Here is an 18883-nt window from a genome sequence, read left to right as displayed (position 1 = left end):
ACACTCCTGCATGGTATGTGATTGATGGACGGCACCCGAAGGATTCGGTTAGCCATGGCTTGTGTAAGCAAAGGTTGGGGGGAGTGTCATCATAATAAAACTAAAATAAAAAGGCACTCCTTCATGGTATGAGATTGTTGGCAGGCACCCGAGGATTCGGTTAGCCATGGTTTGTGAAAGAAAGGTTGGAAGGAGTGCCGTACAAAATAAAAATAAAATGGGAGCCGCTCTTTGAAGGTTTGTCTGGCAAGGGGGTTAGAGTACCCGCTACCAGTCGTTGACAACAACAAGCACCTCTCAAAATGTTACTTTTATTCTCTTTATATGATTTCAAAACTGAAAAAGCTCTAGCACATGATTTAATCCCTGCTTCCCTCTGCGAAGGGCCTGTCTTTTACTTTATGTTGAGTCAGTAAACCTATTTCCCTCCATCTCAAGCAAGCATTTGAGTAGTTGTAATCAAACCATTATATTGTGATTTGCTTCATCATGTCTTTTATTCTTCCTTGTTCAGTACAAGTTTTATCTAAATGAATATAGCTTTGCAAGTTATCAATGATCATGAGGAGACTATTATGATTGAGTATGCAAGTTGTGCCATATAAACTTTAACATGAGAATGCTGCTCAATGAGATAAGTATAATCTGTTAATTGTTCTCTGACCAAGAACGAAGTTTGCCATCACCAACTATGATTTCTTATGCACCTTTATTTGTGATTACCTTATACTTGTTTCAAGTTGAGTTATGTCTTGTGTGAATGAATATGATGCTTCTTGTCCGTATTTTATTGATCGACTCTTCACTCCATAAACATGTGGTCCTGTTTACTGAGTTCAGTTTCGCTTGGGGACAAGCGAAGTCTAAGCTTGGGGGAGTTGATACGTCCAATTTGCATCACTATTTTGTATCATAATTTCTTTGTTATTCATTGATATATTTCATATTTGGACATAATACTTATGTTATTTCATCTATTTTGCATGTTTCATGATTATTGGAGGATCGAGCACCGGAGCCGGATTACGCTAGAAAAAGCACCGTCGAACGCAATATTTCGGAAGATCAACTGTTGAAGGAAATTATACCAAAAATCCTATTTTTCCGGATGACGAAGGAAGCCAGAAGGGGGAGCCGAGGGGACCCAAGGTGGGCCCAGACCATAGGCCGGCGCGGCCCATGGCCTGGCCGCGCCGCCTGGTGAGGAGGGGGGCCCACAGCCCCTCTCGCCTCCTTTTCTTCGCGAAATCCTTCGTTCCGAAGACCTAAGCTCCAGAGGGTACCTCACGAAGAGTTACAGCCGCCTCTGCGGGGCGGAGAACACCAGAGAGAAAAGAGCTCTCCGGCGGGCTGAGATCCGCGGGGAAATTCCCTCCGGGAGGGGAAATCGACGCCATCGCCACCGTCATCGAGCTGGACATCATCTCCATCACCATCATCATCATCTCCACCATCATCACCGCCGTCTCCACCGCTGGACATCGTCACCGCCGTAGCAATTTGGGTTTGATCTTGATTGTTTGATAGGGGAAACTCTCCCGGTATTGATTTCTACTTGTTATTGATGCTATTGAGTGAAACCGTTGAACCAAGGTTTATGTTCAGATTGTTATTTGTCATCATATCACCTCTGATCATGTTCCATATGATGTCTCGTGAGTAGTTCATTTAGTTCTTGAGGACATGGGTGAAGTCTAAATGTTAGTAGTGAATTATGGTTGAGTAATATTCAATGTTATGATATTTAAGTTGTGGTGTTATTCTTCTAGTGGTGTCGTGTGAACGTCGACTACACGACACTTCACCTTTATGGGCCTAGGGGAATGCATCTTGTACTCGTTTGCCAATTGCGGGGTTGCCAGAGTGACAGAAACCTAAGCCCCCGTTGGTATATCGATGCAGGAGGGATAGCAGGAACTCAGAGTTTAAGGCTGTGGTTAGATTTATCTTAATTACTTTCTTGTAGTTGCGGATGCTTGCAAGGGGTATAATCACAAGTATGTATTAGTCCTAGGAAGGGCGGTACATTAGCACAGGTTCACCCACATAACACTTATCAAAACAATGAAGATTAATTAGCCGTATGTAGCGAAAGCACTAGACTAAAATCCCGTGTGTCCTCGAGAACGTTTGGTCATTATAAGTAAACAAACTGGCTTGTCCTTTGTGCTAAAAAGGATTGGGCCACTCGCTGCAATTGTTACTCTCGCACTTTATTTACTCGTACTTTATTCGTCTGTTACATCAAAACCCCCTGAATACTTGTCTGTGAGCATTTACAGTGAATCCTTCATCGAAACTGCTTGTCAACACCTTCTGCTCCTCGTTGGGTTCGACACTCTTATTTATCGAAGATACTACGATACACCCCCTATACTTGTGGGTCATCAGGCGCCGTGATCAAGATCTTCTACGCGCTTTTGCAAGCGGCAAGTGAACGTCTACCGCAGCAACAAGAGCCTCATCTTGTAGGCTTTGGAATCTCTTCAAGGGTGAGACTCGATAATCCCCTCGTTGCTACCGTCTTCTAGATTGCATCTTGGCTTGGATTGCGTGTTCGCGGTAGGAATTTTTTTTTCTATGCAACGTTATCCTATAGTGGTATCAGAGCCAGGTCTATGCATAGATGGTTGCACGAGTAGAACACAATGGTTTTGTGGGCGTTGATGCTCTTGTTGTCTTTAGTTTGAGTACTTTGCATCTTTGTGGCATAGTGGGATGAAGCGGTTCAGACTAACTTTACATGACCGCGTTCATGAGACTTGTTCCTCGTTCGACATGCAACTTGTATTGCATAAGAGGCTTTGCGGGTGTCTGTCTCTCCTACTATAGTGAAGATTCAATTTACTCTTTTATTGACAACACTAGTATCACCGTTGTGGTTCATGTACGTAGGTAGATTAGATCTTACTCGAAAACCCTAAACCACGTAAAATATGCAAACCAAATTAGAGACGTCTAACTTGTTTTTGCAGGGTTTGGTGATGTGATATGACCATAATGTGATGATGAATATGTATGAGATGATCATTATTGTATTGTGGCAACCGGCAGGAGCCTTATGGTTGTCTTTATATTTCATGTTGAGTAGTATTTCAAAGTAGTTGTAATAGTTGCTACATGAGGTGAACAACCATGAAGACGGCGCCATGGACCTTGACGTTACGCCGACGATGATGAAGATCATGCCCGTTGATGATGGAGATCATGTCCGTGCTTTGGAGATGAAGATCGAAGGCGCAAAGACAAAAGGGCCATACCATATCACATATGAATTGCATGTGATGTTAATCCTTTATGCATCTTATTTTGCTTAGAACGCGGCGGTAGCATTATAAGATGATCCCTCACATTAATATCAAGATAATAAAGTGTTCTCCCCTCGTATGCACCGTTGTACAGTTCATCGTTTCGAAGCATCTCGTGATGATCGGATGTGATAGACTCAACGTTCACATACAACGGGTGTAAGCAATGTTGCACACGCGGAATACTTGGATTTGCTTGACGAGCCTAGCATGTACAGACATGGCCTCGGGACAACGGAAACCGAAAGGTTGAACACGAGTCATATGGATGATATGATCAACATGTTGATGTTCACCATTGAAGCTACATCATCTCACGTGATGATCGGTTTTGGTGTAGTGGATTTGGATCGTGTACCACTTAACAACTATGAGGGATGTTGTATTAAGTGGGAGTTCATTAGTAATTAGATTAAAACATGAACTAATTATCATAAACATAGTCTGAGTAGTATTTTGAATTAATTTTGTAGTATTGGCATCCGTTTACTACTATGCGCTAGTCTTGTAATTGAGATAGAAATACTGTTAAAATCTGATAAGAAACTTTACGGATTGGTACCGTATTGTTAAAGAATCAAGAATTGATTAAGTCCTATTGCAAATTTTTAGTAAACCTCACATTGTTGATTCAAAGAGCTATGGTTTCAATTAGTACCTAAAGTTATCTTGTCTCCGTGAAACTTGAAGTTCAAATCTGTTTGAAAAATAAGGAGCTGAAAATTTAGTTTTCAGAAATAATCAAGGTATGAGATATATGTGATATCTAAGACCTTATTACAAGATGATAGAATATAATTTAGTGAGACTACATAAACTCATAAGTTTTATGGGAATGTACGAAGGTTGAAGACGTAAGGCGTCCCAATCCTCCAACTATTGGGGCACTAACAATATTCACATATCCATGAAGTAATCGTCCCTAGTATGCACCGTTGCTAAGACTCGTCGTTTCGAAGCATCACGTGATGATCGGGTGTGATAGATTCTACGTGTGCATACAACGGGTGCAAGCCAGATTTGCACATGCGAATACTAAGGTTAAACTTTATGAGCCTAGCATGTACAGACATGGTCTCAGAAAGTCATCATGATACAATGGATAAAATTATGAGTGAAATTGTTCATCATATTACAAAGTTACTAATAGTGAAATCTAAAACACTTGTCATATGATGATCAACTTAAAGTAAGAACCTCAAGGTTATTGGTATTTGACCAACAAACCTAGAAGTTAATAATGTTAAAGTGTTTTTCTGAATAATGAGGAAAGCTAAAAGAGAAACTGCAAAAGATATTTTGGCAAAAAGAAAAGAAAAGACTAGAAAGTCTAGCTCAGGTGTATATAAATGATATACATGTTATGGTTGTATTCCTAGTTAAGTCACACTATGAAATTCTTGGGCATTAGTACTATATTGGTTGGTATGAAGTGTCATACAAAACAACGCAATACAAGAATACAATGGCCTAAGTGACTGACAAGGAATATGATAAGAATGCACGTCTGGAACAAAATAAAGTGTTATTATGTTCGTCGTTAGCATTCTATCTAGCCCTTAGAATTTATAATAAAGAACTTAATAATTGTTATTTTGCTCTGGTCAAATGAAAACAATGAGTTGTTCAAATTATGACATTACTCCATGTACGATGGATAAGTTATTATAAATCTTAATGGTGAAACACACATACATAACACTGACGCTAAAATGCCATAAGACAAATGATATGAATTCCACTTATTTGTGGAACCGCCATTTAGGTCATGTTAGAAAGGAACGCATGAAGGAACTCCATGCAAATGGATTTTTGGAGTCATTTGATTTTTGAATCATTTGGTGCTTGCAAATCTTTTGTAAAGAGAATGATTAAAATACCGTTCATAGGCCAAGAGTTGAACGGGCAACAAACTTAGTGAAAAAATACATGATGATGTATGTGGTTCACTGGGCATAGTTGTGTGCGGGAGATTCTTCTACTTCATGAAAACTTCCAACAATGAATTGAGTATATATATGTGGATATATTCGATAAGGAAGAAGTTTGAAACATTTGAATAGATTCAAATAAATTTCAGCATGAAGTGGAAATCATCGTAATAGAAAAGTCAAATATCTATGATTGGATCATTGGAAAAATATTTGAATTACGAGTTTTAGCGAACATCTAAGAGAGTCATGAAATTGTTCTACAACTCACATTTCTTGGAGTATCATAATGATGATATAGTATCCGAGAGATGTATCCAAACCTTGTTGGATTAATGATGAGATAAAATATTATGACGCCATTATATTTTTGTGGATTATGCTTTAGTGACTACCTCTTTTACACTGAATAGAGCATCATCATGATCCGTTGAAATGACACCATACAAGTTATGGTATGGGTATAAACCCTAATAGTCTTTTCTTTAAATTTTGGTCTAAGAGTTTACAACCAAAATCGGATGAATGTCTTTGTTGGTTATCCCAGAGATTTAATTGGGAATTCTTTGAAGGAGATATGCCCTAGAGGCAATAATAAAGTGGTTATTATTTATATCTTTATGTTTATGATAAATGTTTATATATCATGCTAGAATTGTATTAACCGAAACATTAGTACATGTGTGATATGTAGACAAACAAGAAGTCCCTAGTATGCCTCTTAAACTAGCTTGTTGATTAATGGATGATTAGTTTCATAATCATGAACATTGGATGTTATTAATAACAAGGTTATGTCATTGTGTGAATGATGTAATGGACACACCCAATTAAGCGTAGCATAAGATCTCGTCATTAAGTTATTTGCTATAAGCTTTCGATACATAGTTACCTAGTCCTTATGACCATGAGATCATGTAAATCACTTATACCGGAAAGGTACTTTGATTACACCAAACACCACTGCGTAAATGGGTGGCTATAAAGGTGGGATTAAGTATCCGGAAAGTATGAGTTGAGGCATATGGATCAACAGTGGGATTTGTCCATCCCGATGACGGATAGATATACTCTGGGCCCTCTCGGTGGAATGTCGTCTAATGTCTTGCAAGCATATGAATGAGTTCATAAGAGACCACATACCACGGTACGAGTAAAGAGTACTTGTCAGGAGACGAGGTTGAACAAGGTATAGAGTGATACCGAAGATCAAACCTCGGACAAGTAAAATATCGCGAGACAAAGGGAATTGGTAATATATGTGTATGGTTCATTCGATCACTAAAGTCATCGTTGAATATGTGGGAGCCATTATGGATCTCCAGATCCCGCTATTGGTTATTGGTCGGAGTGAGTACTCAACCATGTCCGCATAGTTCTCGAACCGTAGGGTGACACACTTAAAGTTGGATGTTGAAATGGTAGTTCTTGAATTATGGAATGAAGTTCGAATATTTGTTCGGAGTCCCGGATGAGATCCCGGACATCACGAGGAGTTCCGGAATGGTCGGAGAATAAGATTCATATATAGGATGTCATTTTATGTGAAATAAAATGTCGCGGAAGGTTCTATGGAAGGTTCTAGAAGGTTCTAGAAAAGTCCGGAAGAAACCACCAAGGAAGGTGGAGTCCACAAGGGACTCCACCTCCATGGCCGGCCAGCCCTAGTGGGGGTGGAGTCCCAAGTGGACTCCACCATAGGGGGCCGGCCACCCCCCCACATGGGAGGTGGGAATCCCACCTTTGGGTGGGAGTACTAGTTGGGCTAGGTTTGCCCCTCCTATGGAAGGTTTTGGTTTCGGGTCTTATTCGAAGACTTGGACACCAACACTTGGGATCCACCTATATAATGAGGGGCCAAGGGAGGGGGCCGGCCACCCCAAGACCATAGCTTGGCCGCCCCTTGAGTGGCCGGCCACCCCTCCCAAACCCTAGCTTTGCTCCTCCACTTCATATTGTCCGGTTTGCTTAGCGAAGCTCCGCCGGACTTCTACACCGCCACCGACACCACGCCGTCGTCTTTGTCGGATTCAAGAGGAGCTACTACTTCCGCTGCCCGCCGGAACGGGGAGGTGGACGTCGTCTTCATCAACAACCGAACGTGTGACCGAGCACGGAGGTGCTGCCCGTTCGTGGCGCCTAACCGATCGTGATCAAGATCTTCTACGCGCTTTTGCAAGCGGCAAGTGATCGTCTACCGCAGCAACAAGAGCCTCATCTTGTAGGCTTTGGAATCTCTTCAAGGGTGAGACTCGATACCCCTCGTTGCTACCGTCTTCTAGATTGCATCTTGGCTTGGATTGCGTGTTCGCGGTAGGAAAATTTTTGTTTTCTATGCAACGTTATCCTACGGTGGTATCGAGCCGTGTCTATGCATAGATGGTTGCACGAGTAGAACACAATGGTTTGTGGGCGTTGATGCTCTTGTTATCTTTAGTTTGAGTACTTTGCATCTTTATGGCATAGTGGGATGAAGCGGCTCGGACTAACTTTACATGACCGCGTTCATGAGACTTGTTCCTCGTTCGACATGCAACTTGTATTGCATAAGAGGCTTTATGGTGTCTGTCTCTCCTACTATAGTAAAGATTCAATTTACTCTTCTATTGAAAACATTAGTATCAACGTTGTGGTTCATGTTCGTAGGTAGATTAGATCTCTCGAAAACCCTAAACCACGTAAAATATGCAAACCAAATTAGAGACGTCTAACTTGTTTTTGCAGGTTTGGTGATGTGATATGGCCATGATATGATGATAAATATGTATGAGATGATCATTATTGTATTGTGGCAACCGGTGAAAGCCTTATGGTTGTCTTTAAATTTCATGTTGAGTAGTATTTCAAAGTAGTTGTAATAGTTGCTACATGGAGGACAAACATGAAGACGGTGCCATTGACCTTGGTGCTACGCCGACGATGATGGAGATCATGCCCGAAGATGATGGAGATCATATCCGTGCTTTGGAGATGAAGATCAAAGGCACAAGAACAAAAGGGCCATATCATATCACATATGAACTGCATGTGATGTTAATCCTTTTTATGCATCTTATTTTGCTTAGATCGCGACGGTAGCATTATAAGATGATCCCTCACTAAAATCTCAAGATAATAAAGTGTTCATCCTTAGTGGCACCGTTATTAAGTCTTATCGTTTGAAGCATCTCGTGATGATCGGGTGTGATAGATTCGATAAGTACATACAACGGGTGCAAGACAGATTTGCACATGCGGATACTAAGGTGGCCTTGACGAGCCTAGCATGTACGTGACATGGTCTCGGAACACGTGATACCGAAAGGTAGAGCATGAATCATATGGTTGATATGATGAACACTATGAGTGTTCGCCATTGAAATCACACCTTTTCGTGATGATCGGGTTTAGGTGCGGTGGATTTGGTTCGTGTGATCACTAAGACAATGCGAGGGATATTGTTTTGAGTGGGAGTTCACCTAGGGTTTTAATTATGTTGAATTAAAATTTGAACTCAATTTGTCATAAACTTAGTCTAAACTATTGCAAATATATGTTGTAGAGATGGCGTCCTCAATCAATTTTAATCAGTTCCTAGAGAAAGAGAAACTTAAGAGCAACGGTAGCAACTTCACCGATCGGTTCCGTCATGTGAGGATCTTCCTCTCTCGGCGGAAATCTGCAATTTGTGCTTGATGCACCGCTAGGTGACCCTCCCTATGAAGATGAATCCGATGAAGTAAAAGCTGTTTACGCAACTCGGAAAACTCGGTACTCTCAAGTTCGGTGTGCCATCCTGTGCGATCTGGAATCCGATCTTCAAAAACGTTTTGAGCACCATGATCCTCATGAGTTGATGAATGAGCTGAAAGCTATATTCGAGACTCATGCGGCAATGGAATGCTATGAAGCATCGAAACATTTCTTGGTTGTATGATGGAAGAAGGCAGCTCCGTTAGTGAGCACATGCTCGCCATGACCGGGCATGCGAAGAAACTCGATGACTTGGGAATAGTGATTCCTAACAGATCGGGATTAATCGTGTCCTTCAATCACTGCCACCAAGTTACAAGAACTTTGTGATGAACTACAATATGCGTAACATGAACAAGGAGTTACAGAACTCTTTGGCATGCTAAAAGCTGCCGAGATTGAGATCAAGAAAGAGCACCAAGTGTTGATGGTCAACAAGACCACCGATTTCAAGAAACAGGGCAAGTCTAAGGGAAAATTCAAGAAGGGTGGCAAGAAAGCTGCCACGCCTCCTATGAAACCTAAGAACGGCCCTAAGCCCGATGCTGAGTGCTATTACCGCAAGGAGAAGGGACACCGGAAGCGTAATTGCTCCAAGTATCCGGCTGATCTAAAGAGTGGCCTTGTCAAGAAGAAGAAAGAAGGTATATCGATATACATGTTATAGATGTTTATCTCACTAGTTCTCGTTCTAGTACAGGTATTTGATACTTTGGTTCGGTTGCTCATATTTGTAACTCGAAACAGGAACTAAAGAATAAACGACAAGCCGCTGAAAGATGAAGTGACGATGCGCGTTGGAAACGGATCCAAGGTCAATGTGATCGCAATCGGGACACTTCCTCTACATCTACCTTCGGGATTAGTTTTAAGCCTAAATAATTGTTATTATGTACTGCGTTGAGCATGAACATTATATCTGGATCTTGTTTAATGCAAGACGGTTATTCATTCAAGTCTGAGAATAATGGTTGTTCTATTTTTATGAATAATATCTTTTATGGTCGAGCACCACAAAAGAATGGCTTATTTCTGTTAGATCTCGATAGTAGTGATACACATATACATAACATTGATGCTAAGCGAATTAAACTAAATGATAATTCTACTTATATGTGGTAATCGTCGTCTTGGTCATATTGGAGTGAAACGCATGAAGAAACTCCATCTTGATGGATTACTTGAATCACTTGACTTTGAGTCACTTGATAGATGCGAAGCATGTCTAATGGGAAAAATGACAAAGACTCCATTCTCTGGTATGATGGAGCGAGCTCGACTTATTGGAAATCATACATACCGATGTATGTGGACCAATGAGCGTAGCATCGCGGTGGTTATCGTTATGTTCTAACCTTCACAGATGATCTGAGTAGATATGGGTATATCTATTTCATGAAACATAAATCCGAAACTTTCGAGAAGTTTAAGGAATTTCAAAGTGAAGTAGAAAATCAACGTAACAAGAAGATCAAATTTCTACGATCTGATCGTGGAGGTGAATATCTGAGTTATGAGTTTGGCATGCATTTAAAGAAATGCGGAATACTTTCACAATTGACACCGCCGGGAACACCTCAACGAAACGGTGTGTCCGAACGTCGTAATCGAACTCTCTTAGATATGGTTCGTAGTATGATGTCTCTTACTGATTTGCCGTTATCATTTTGGAGTTATGCATTAGAGACAGCCGCATTCACTTTAAATAGAGCACCATCAAAATCCGTAGAAACGACACCGTATGAATTATGGTTTAATAAGAAACCTAAGTCATCGTTCGAAAGTTTGGGGTTGCGAAGCCCTATGTAAAGAAGTTACAACCGGACAAGCTAGAACCCAAAGCGGAGAAATGCGTCTTCATAGGTTATCCTAAGGAAACTATAGGATACACTTTCTATCACAGATCCGAAGGCAAAATCTTTGTTGCTAAGAACGGAACCTTTCTTGAGAAAGAATTTCTCACTAAAGAAGTGACTGGAAGAAAAGTAGAACTTCGATGAGATTGATGAATCTATACTCGTTGATCGTAGTAGCGCGATCGAAGTTGTACTGTACCGCCTACACCAACGAGAGGAAGCTAATGATAATGATCATGAAACTTGAACGAGGAAACTACCGAACCTCGCAGATCGACAAGGGAACGTGCCACTCCCGATTGGTATGATCCTTGTCTAAATGTCATGATTGTGGATAACAATGATGAGGACCCTGCGACGTATGAAGAAGCGATGATGAGCCCGTATTCCAACAAATGGCAAGAAGCCATGAAATCCGAAATGGGATCCATGTATGATAACAAAGTATGGACTTTGGTAGACTTACCCGATAGCCGAAAGGCTGTCGAAAATAAATGGATCTTCAAGAGAAAAACAGATGCCGATGGTAATATTATCGTCTATAAAGCTCGACTTGTCGCAAAGGGTTTCCGACAAATTCAAGGAGTTGACTACGATGAGACTTTCTCACCTGTGAAGCTGAAATCTGTGAGGATTTTGTTAGCAATAGCTGCATTTTTCGATTATGAGATTTGGCGTATGGATGTCAAAACGGCGTTCCTTAATGGAGACATTGAGGAAGAGTTGTATATGGTACAACCCAAAGGTTTTGTCGATCCTAAAAATGCCGACAAAGTATGCAAACTTCAGCGTTCAATCTATGGACCGAAGCAAGCATCGAGAAGTTGGAACCGACGCTTTGATAAGGTGATCAAAGACTTCGGGTTTATACAAGTGTCATGGAGAGGCCTGTATTTACAAGAAAGTGAGTGGGAGCTCAGTAGCATTCCCGATATTATATGTAGATGACATATTATTGATCGGGAATGATATAGAACTATTAAGCGGTGTTAAGGGTTATTTGAATAATAGTTTTTCAATGAAAGACCTTGGTGAAGCATCGTATATATTAGGCATCAAGATTTATAGAGATAGATCAAGACGTCTAATAGGGCTATCACAGAGTACATATCTGGACAAGATTCTAAAGAAGTTTAGAATGGACGAAAGTAAGAAAGGGTTCTTACCTATGTTACCGGGCAAGGTATTGAGTAAAACTCAAGGACCGGCTACTAGCAGAAGAAAGAGAAAGGATGTGTAACATCCCCTATGCCTCGGCGATGGGATCTATCATGTATGCCATGCTATGTACTAGACCGGATATAGCACATGCCGTTAGTTTGACTAGCAGATATCAAAGTGATCCAGGAATGGAACACTGGACAGCGGTCAAGAATATCCTGAAGTACTTGAAAAGAACTAAGGATATGTTTCTTTGTTATGGAGGTGACCAAGAGCTCGTTGTAAACGGTTACACCGATGCAAGTTGGAACAACCTGATCCCGATGACTCTAAGTCACAATCTGGGTACGTGTTTATATTGAATGGTGCTGCAGAAGCCGGGCAAGCTCGAAGCAAAGGCACGGTGGCGAAGTCTTCAACAGAATCGAGTACATAGCGGCTTCGCAGGCTTCATCGAAGCGGTATGGATGAAGAGGTTCATTGTAGAGCTCGGTGTGGTTCCGAGTGCATTGGACCCATTAATCATTTTGTGATAACATGGGTGCCATCGCCAATGCACAAGAGCCAAGGTCACACAAGAGGTGAAGCATATCAAGCTGCGTTACCACTCGATTCGCGAGTACATCGAAGATGGAGAAGTAAAGATTTGCAAAGTACACACCGATCTGAATGTAGCAGATCCGTTGACTAAAGCTCTCCCTAGGGCAAAGCATGACCAACACCGTAATGCCATGGGTGTTAGGTATATTACAATGTAATCTAGATTATTGACTCTAGTGCAAGTGGGAGATCAAGGAGATATGCCCTAGAGGCAATAATAAAGTGGTTATTATTTATATCTTTATGTTTATGATAAATGTTTATATATCATGCTAGAATTGTATTAACCGAAACATTAGTACATGTGTGATATGTAGACAAACAAGAAGTCCCTAGTATGCCTCTTAAACTAGCTTGTTGATTAATGGATGATTAGTTTCATAATCATGAACATTGGATGTTATTAATAACAAGGTTATGTCATTGTGTGAATGATGTAATGGACACACCCAATTAAGCGTAGCATAAGATCTCGTCATTAAGTTATTTGCTATAAGCTTTCGATACATAGTTACCTAGTCCTTATGACCATGAGATCATGTAAATCACTTATACCGGAAAGGTACTTTGATTACACCAAACACCACTGCGTAAATGGGTGGCTATAAAGGTGGGATTAAGTATCCTAAAGTATGAGTTGAGGCATATGGATCAACGGTGGGATTTGTCCATCCCGATGACGGATAGATATACTCTGGGCCCTCTCGGTGGAATGTCGTCTAATGTCTTGCAAGCATATGAATGAGTTCATAAGAGACCACATACCACGGTATTTAGTAAAGAGTACTTGTCAGAGACGAGGTTGAACAAGGTATAGAGTGATACCGAAGATCAAACCTCGGACAAGTAAAATATCGCGAGACAAAGGGAATTGGTAATATATGTGTATGGTTCATTCGATCACTAAAGTCATCGTTGAATATGTGGGAGCCATTATGGATCTCCGTATCCCGCTATTGGTTATTGGTCGGAGTGAGTACTCAACCATGTCCGCATAGTTCTCGAACCGTAGGGTGACACACTTAAAGTTGGATGTTGAAATGGTAGTTCTTGAATTATGGAATGAAGTTCGAATATTTGTTCGGAGTCCCGGATGAGATCCCGGACATCACGAGGAGTTCCGGAATGGTCCGGAGAATAAGATTCATATATAGGATGTCATTTTATGTGAAATAAAATGTCGCGGAAGGTTCTATGGAAGGTTCTAGAAGGTTCTAGAAAAGTCCGGAAGAAACCACCAAGGAAGGTGGAGTCCACAAGGGACTCCACCTCCATGGCCGGCCAGCCCTAGTGGGGGTGGAGTCCCAAGTGGACTCCACCATAGGGGGCCGGCCACCCCCCCACATGGGAGGTGGGAATCCCACCTTTGGGTGGGAGTCCTAGTTGGGCTAGGTTTGCCCCCTCCTATGGAAGGTTTTGGTTTCGGGTCTTATTCGAAGACTTGGACACCAACACTTGGGATCCACCTATATAATGAGGGGCCAAGGGAGGGGGCCGGCCACCCCAAGACCATAGCTTGGCCGCCCCCCTTGAGTGGCCGGCCACCCCCTCCCAAACCCTAGCTTTGCTCCTCCACTTCATATTGTCCGGTTTGCTTAGCGAAGCTCCGCCGGACTTCTACACCGCCACCGACACCACGCCGTCGTGCTGTCGGATTCAAGAGGAGCTACTACTTCCGCTGCCCGCTGGAACGGGGAGGTGGACGTCGTCTTCATCAACAACCGAACGTGTGACCGAGTACGGAGGTGCTGCCCGTTCGTGGCGCCGGAACCGATCGTGATCAAGATCTTCTACGCGCTTTTGCAAGCGGCAAGTGATCGTCTACCGCAGCAACAAGAGCCTCATCTTGTAGGCTTTGGAATCTCTTCAAGGGTGAGACTCGATACCCCCTCGTTGCTACCGTCTTCTAGATTGCATCTTGGCTTGGATTGCGTGTTCGCGGTAGGAAAATTTTTGTTTTCTATGCAACGTTATCCTACATTCTTCCCACGAGACAAAGACAAAAGTGTTTGTCAATGTTTCTTATTTCTGAGAAATTGTTTCTAGTGAAGTATTTGAGTGGGAGGACAATATAATTTGATAAGGTTTATGAACCTGAGCATAATGATCAGAGTAGCGCAACATCGGAATTGGTTTCGGAAGCGGCCACGACGATCATGGCTCCCATGACTACAAAGTGTTTTAGCCATGGAGATCGAAGTACATATTGAACCTTGTAGGTATGGTTTACTTTGTGATCAAATAAATGATTTGTGGACAAAGGATTGATTTTGAACAATAATAAACCAACTACAAACAAAGAAGTTATGATGGACCCTGACTCCGTTCAAATGGCTATACGCCATGAAATCCAAGATAGATGAATACTTTTTTGAAAGTAAATGGATCTATAGACTTGGATGAAATATCCTTGAAGAAGCTCAACTTATCGAAAAATTGTTTACGACAAAGTTCAAAGAGTTAACTACGATAAGATTAGATCTTCCGTAGCAATGCTTATAGTTTATGTGGATTATTCTAGTAATCACTACATATTTCTTTTATGAGATATGCTAGTAGGATGGCAAAATACATTACTTATCAGAAGTATGTATTAAAGGTGTATACAAGATACAACCAAGAGTTTTGCTGGTCCGTGGAATACTAGATAGGTATACAAACTTCAATTTGATGAAGTGAGTATCGCGGAGTTGGAATCTTCACCGGATGAAATAGTCAAAAAGTTTTTGATTTCATCAGAGACGATGAAGAGGCTTGCATTTGCAAGAAATGAGACATATTTATAATACTTATGTAGAAGACATATAGTTGGTTATAAATGATGTAATTATATACTTGATTAAAAGGTTTCATTGAGAAATTAACTTCAATGAAAGGATATGGACTAAAACAAATTTTGTGTCAAGATCTATAAAGATAGATTGAAACACATAAATATGTTTAAGTCAAAGTACATAGAATGGATATTGAAATAGTTCAATATAGAAATATTAAGAAAATGTTCTTGTCATGAGAAGTTTTAACAAGACTTAAGTGTATCTGACACTCGATGAGTAAAAACACATGAGTGATTTAGATCACGAAGAAAATGTACAAAATCAGATGTCCTGTGCTCTAAAGAGTTAGGAGCATATAACAGAATGATTCATGTGATGATCATTGAAAAACAGTAAGAGTATTCTTGAGTACTTAAGAAGAACCACGGATATATATATATATAGTTTTGTATGGAGAAATGACAAACAAATCGCTGTAAAGTGTTGCACCGATATTTGTTTTGTCACATATGAAAATAAAATTTCAATCTCAAATTAGACTAAGTGTTGTTTAAAAGGTAGCACAATGAGCTAGAAGTTGTCTATGCTAGATTTAGAAGAGTTCTAAATATTGTGACGGATTCTACAAAAGAAGGCAGAGTATGTCATTGTTTCGACAATGACAGAGGATGTTAAGTCAAGAGGTTCTTTGAGAACTTGGTGTAGTTCCGACAGAGTCAGAACTTTGAAGCTATATTGTGTGTGACAATATTAGTGACATATTTCAGACCGCGGAATTAAGGTTCCACCAGAAGACCAAACATATTTAATGCCGACTCATTGGGAAATGAGTGATGCGTTGAGGCGCAAATGAATTACAAAATACATACATTTCTGAGCGTGTCAGATCTGTTGACTAAAACCTTTCCCGTGAGCAATACATGATAAAGCACTGGAAGGCCAAGGTGTTATATCTTTACAAATATAAACTAGATTATTGACTCTAGTGCAAGTGGGAGACTGTTGGAGATATGCCCAAGAGGCAATAATAAATGGTTATTATATATCTTTGTGTTTATGATAATGTTTACATACCATGCTATAATTGTATTAACCGAAACATTGATACATGTGTGTTATGTGAACAACAAGGAGTCCCTAGTAAGCCTCTTGTATAACTAGCTTGTTGATTAATAGATGATCATGGTTTCGTGATCATGAACATTGGATGTTATTAATAACAAGGTTATGTCATTATATGAATGATGTAATGGACACACCCAATTAAGCGTATCATAAGATCACGTCATTAAGTTATTTGCTATAAGCTTTCGATACATAGTTACCTAGTCCTTATGACCATGAGATCATGTAAATCACTTATACCGGAAAGGTACTTTGATTACATCAAACGCCACTGCGTAAATGGGTGGTTATAAAGGTGGGATTAAGTATCTGGAAAGTATGAGTTGATGCATATGGATCAACAGTGGGATTTGTCCATCCCGATGACGGATAGATATACTCTGGGCCCTCTCGGTGGAATGTCGTCTAATGTCTTGCAAGCATATGAATAAGTTCATAAGAGACCACATACCACGGTACGAGTAAAGAGTACTTGTCAGGAGACGAGGTTGAACAAGGTATAGAGTGATACCGATGATCAAACCTCGGACAAGTAAAATATCGCATGACAAAGGGAATTGGTATCGTATGTGAATGGTTCATTCGATCACTAAGTCATCGTTGAATATGTGGAAGCCATTATGGATCTCCAGATCCCGCTATTGGTTATTGGTCGGAGTGAGTACTCAACCATGTCCGCATAGTTCGCGAACCGTAGGGTGACACACTTAAAGTTGGATGTTGAAATGGTAGAACTTGAATATGGAATGGAGTTCGAATATTTGTTCGAAGTCCCGGATGAGATCCCGGACATCACGAGGAGTTCTGGAATGGTCCGGAGAATAAGATTCATATATAGGAAGTCATTTTATGAGATTTAAAATGATCCGGAAGGTTCTATGGAAGGTTCTAGAAGGTTCTAGAAAAGTCCGGAAGAAATCACCAAGGAAGGTGGAGTCCGACTCCACCTCCATGGCCGGCCAACCCTAGAGGGGGAGGAGTCCCAAGTGGACTCCCCCTATGGGGGCCGGCCACCCCCCCACATGGAAGGGGGGAATCCCACCCCAAGTGGTATTCCCACCTTGGGTAGGTTTCCCTATCACATGGAAGGTTTTGGGTTCGGGTCTTATTCGGAGACTTGTAGTCCAACACTTGGGGCTTCCACCTATATAATGAGGGGCCTAGGGGAGGGGGCCGGCCACCCCAAGACCACAGCCTGGCCGCATCCCTATAGTGGCCGGCCACCCCCTCCCAAACCCTAGCCGCCCCCCTCTCCTCCATAGCTCCCGCACGCTTAGCGAAGCTCCGCCGGAGTTCTCCACCGCCACCGACACCACGCCGTCGTGCTGTCGAATTCAAGAGGAGCTACTACTTCCGCTGCCCGCTGGAACGGGAGGTGGACGTCATCTTCATCGACAACTGAACGTGTGACCGAGTACGGAGGTGTTGCCCGTTCGTGGCGCCGTGATCAAGATCTTCTACGCGCTTTTGCAAGCGGCAAGTGAACGTCTACCGCAGCAACAAGAGCCTCATCTTGTAGGCTTTGGAATCTCTTCAAGGGTGAGACTCGATAATCCCCTCGTTGCTACCGTCTTCTAGATTGCATCTTGGCTTGTATTGCGTGTTCGCGGTAGGAAATTTTTTGTTTTCTATGCAACGTTATCCTACAGTACCAATCCCATGTGAGCATGAGAGCCACCTAGCCCGCTTGAGTGAGAGTGATAGTGAGTTGAGTGACTCCCACCCCATATGTGAGTTTGAGTGCTTCCATTTGGAGGACATGAGTGATACACCAAGTGAGTTGAGAGAGGTAGATGATAGGTCCATGGAGGACATCGCATTTGCTAACACATTAAACTCTCCCTCGTTTGTGTCTTCTTATGTTGCACTAGGTTCCACGGAGGACGAGTTCCCGCTCATGGAGACGATGTACATGGTGCATGAAGATGATGATATCTCACCATGCTTGCTTCAAGACGGACATGTCGACCACATGGATCCTCCTACTTCCACAACACCTACTTCAAATGAGTCGACCTACAAAGGTAACAACATAGGTGTTGATGATGCCATGATCCCACTAGTGGACATGATGCCTTATGAGTGCATGCATGATCTTGATGATACATTTGCTACGTCACATGCTACTTTCACTTTCCCATGTGATGCTTTGCTTGATAACATTGTTGATCATGTGAAATTGATTGCTTGTCATACCATGACCATGCCATGCTACGAGAGTTTCACTTTTTCCACGCTTGCTTGCCATGCTAACGATAATGATCATGCTTGTGTTGTGACACCCTTGATGAACACTTTCTCTTTCCATAGGGTTGTCGACAACAATGATAAAATGTTGAACATGCTTTGCCCAAAATGTTTGCACTATTCCATGTTCCTTGCATCCAAGATTG

Source organism: Lolium perenne, chromosome 6 (assembly GCF_019359855.2).
Source record: "Lolium perenne isolate Kyuss_39 chromosome 6, Kyuss_2.0, whole genome shotgun sequence".
NCBI classification, from domain to species: Eukaryota; Viridiplantae; Streptophyta; class Magnoliopsida; order Poales; family Poaceae; genus Lolium; species Lolium perenne.
The sequence above is the reverse complement of the archived record's forward strand: the minus strand, read 5'-3'. Positions refer to the sequence as shown.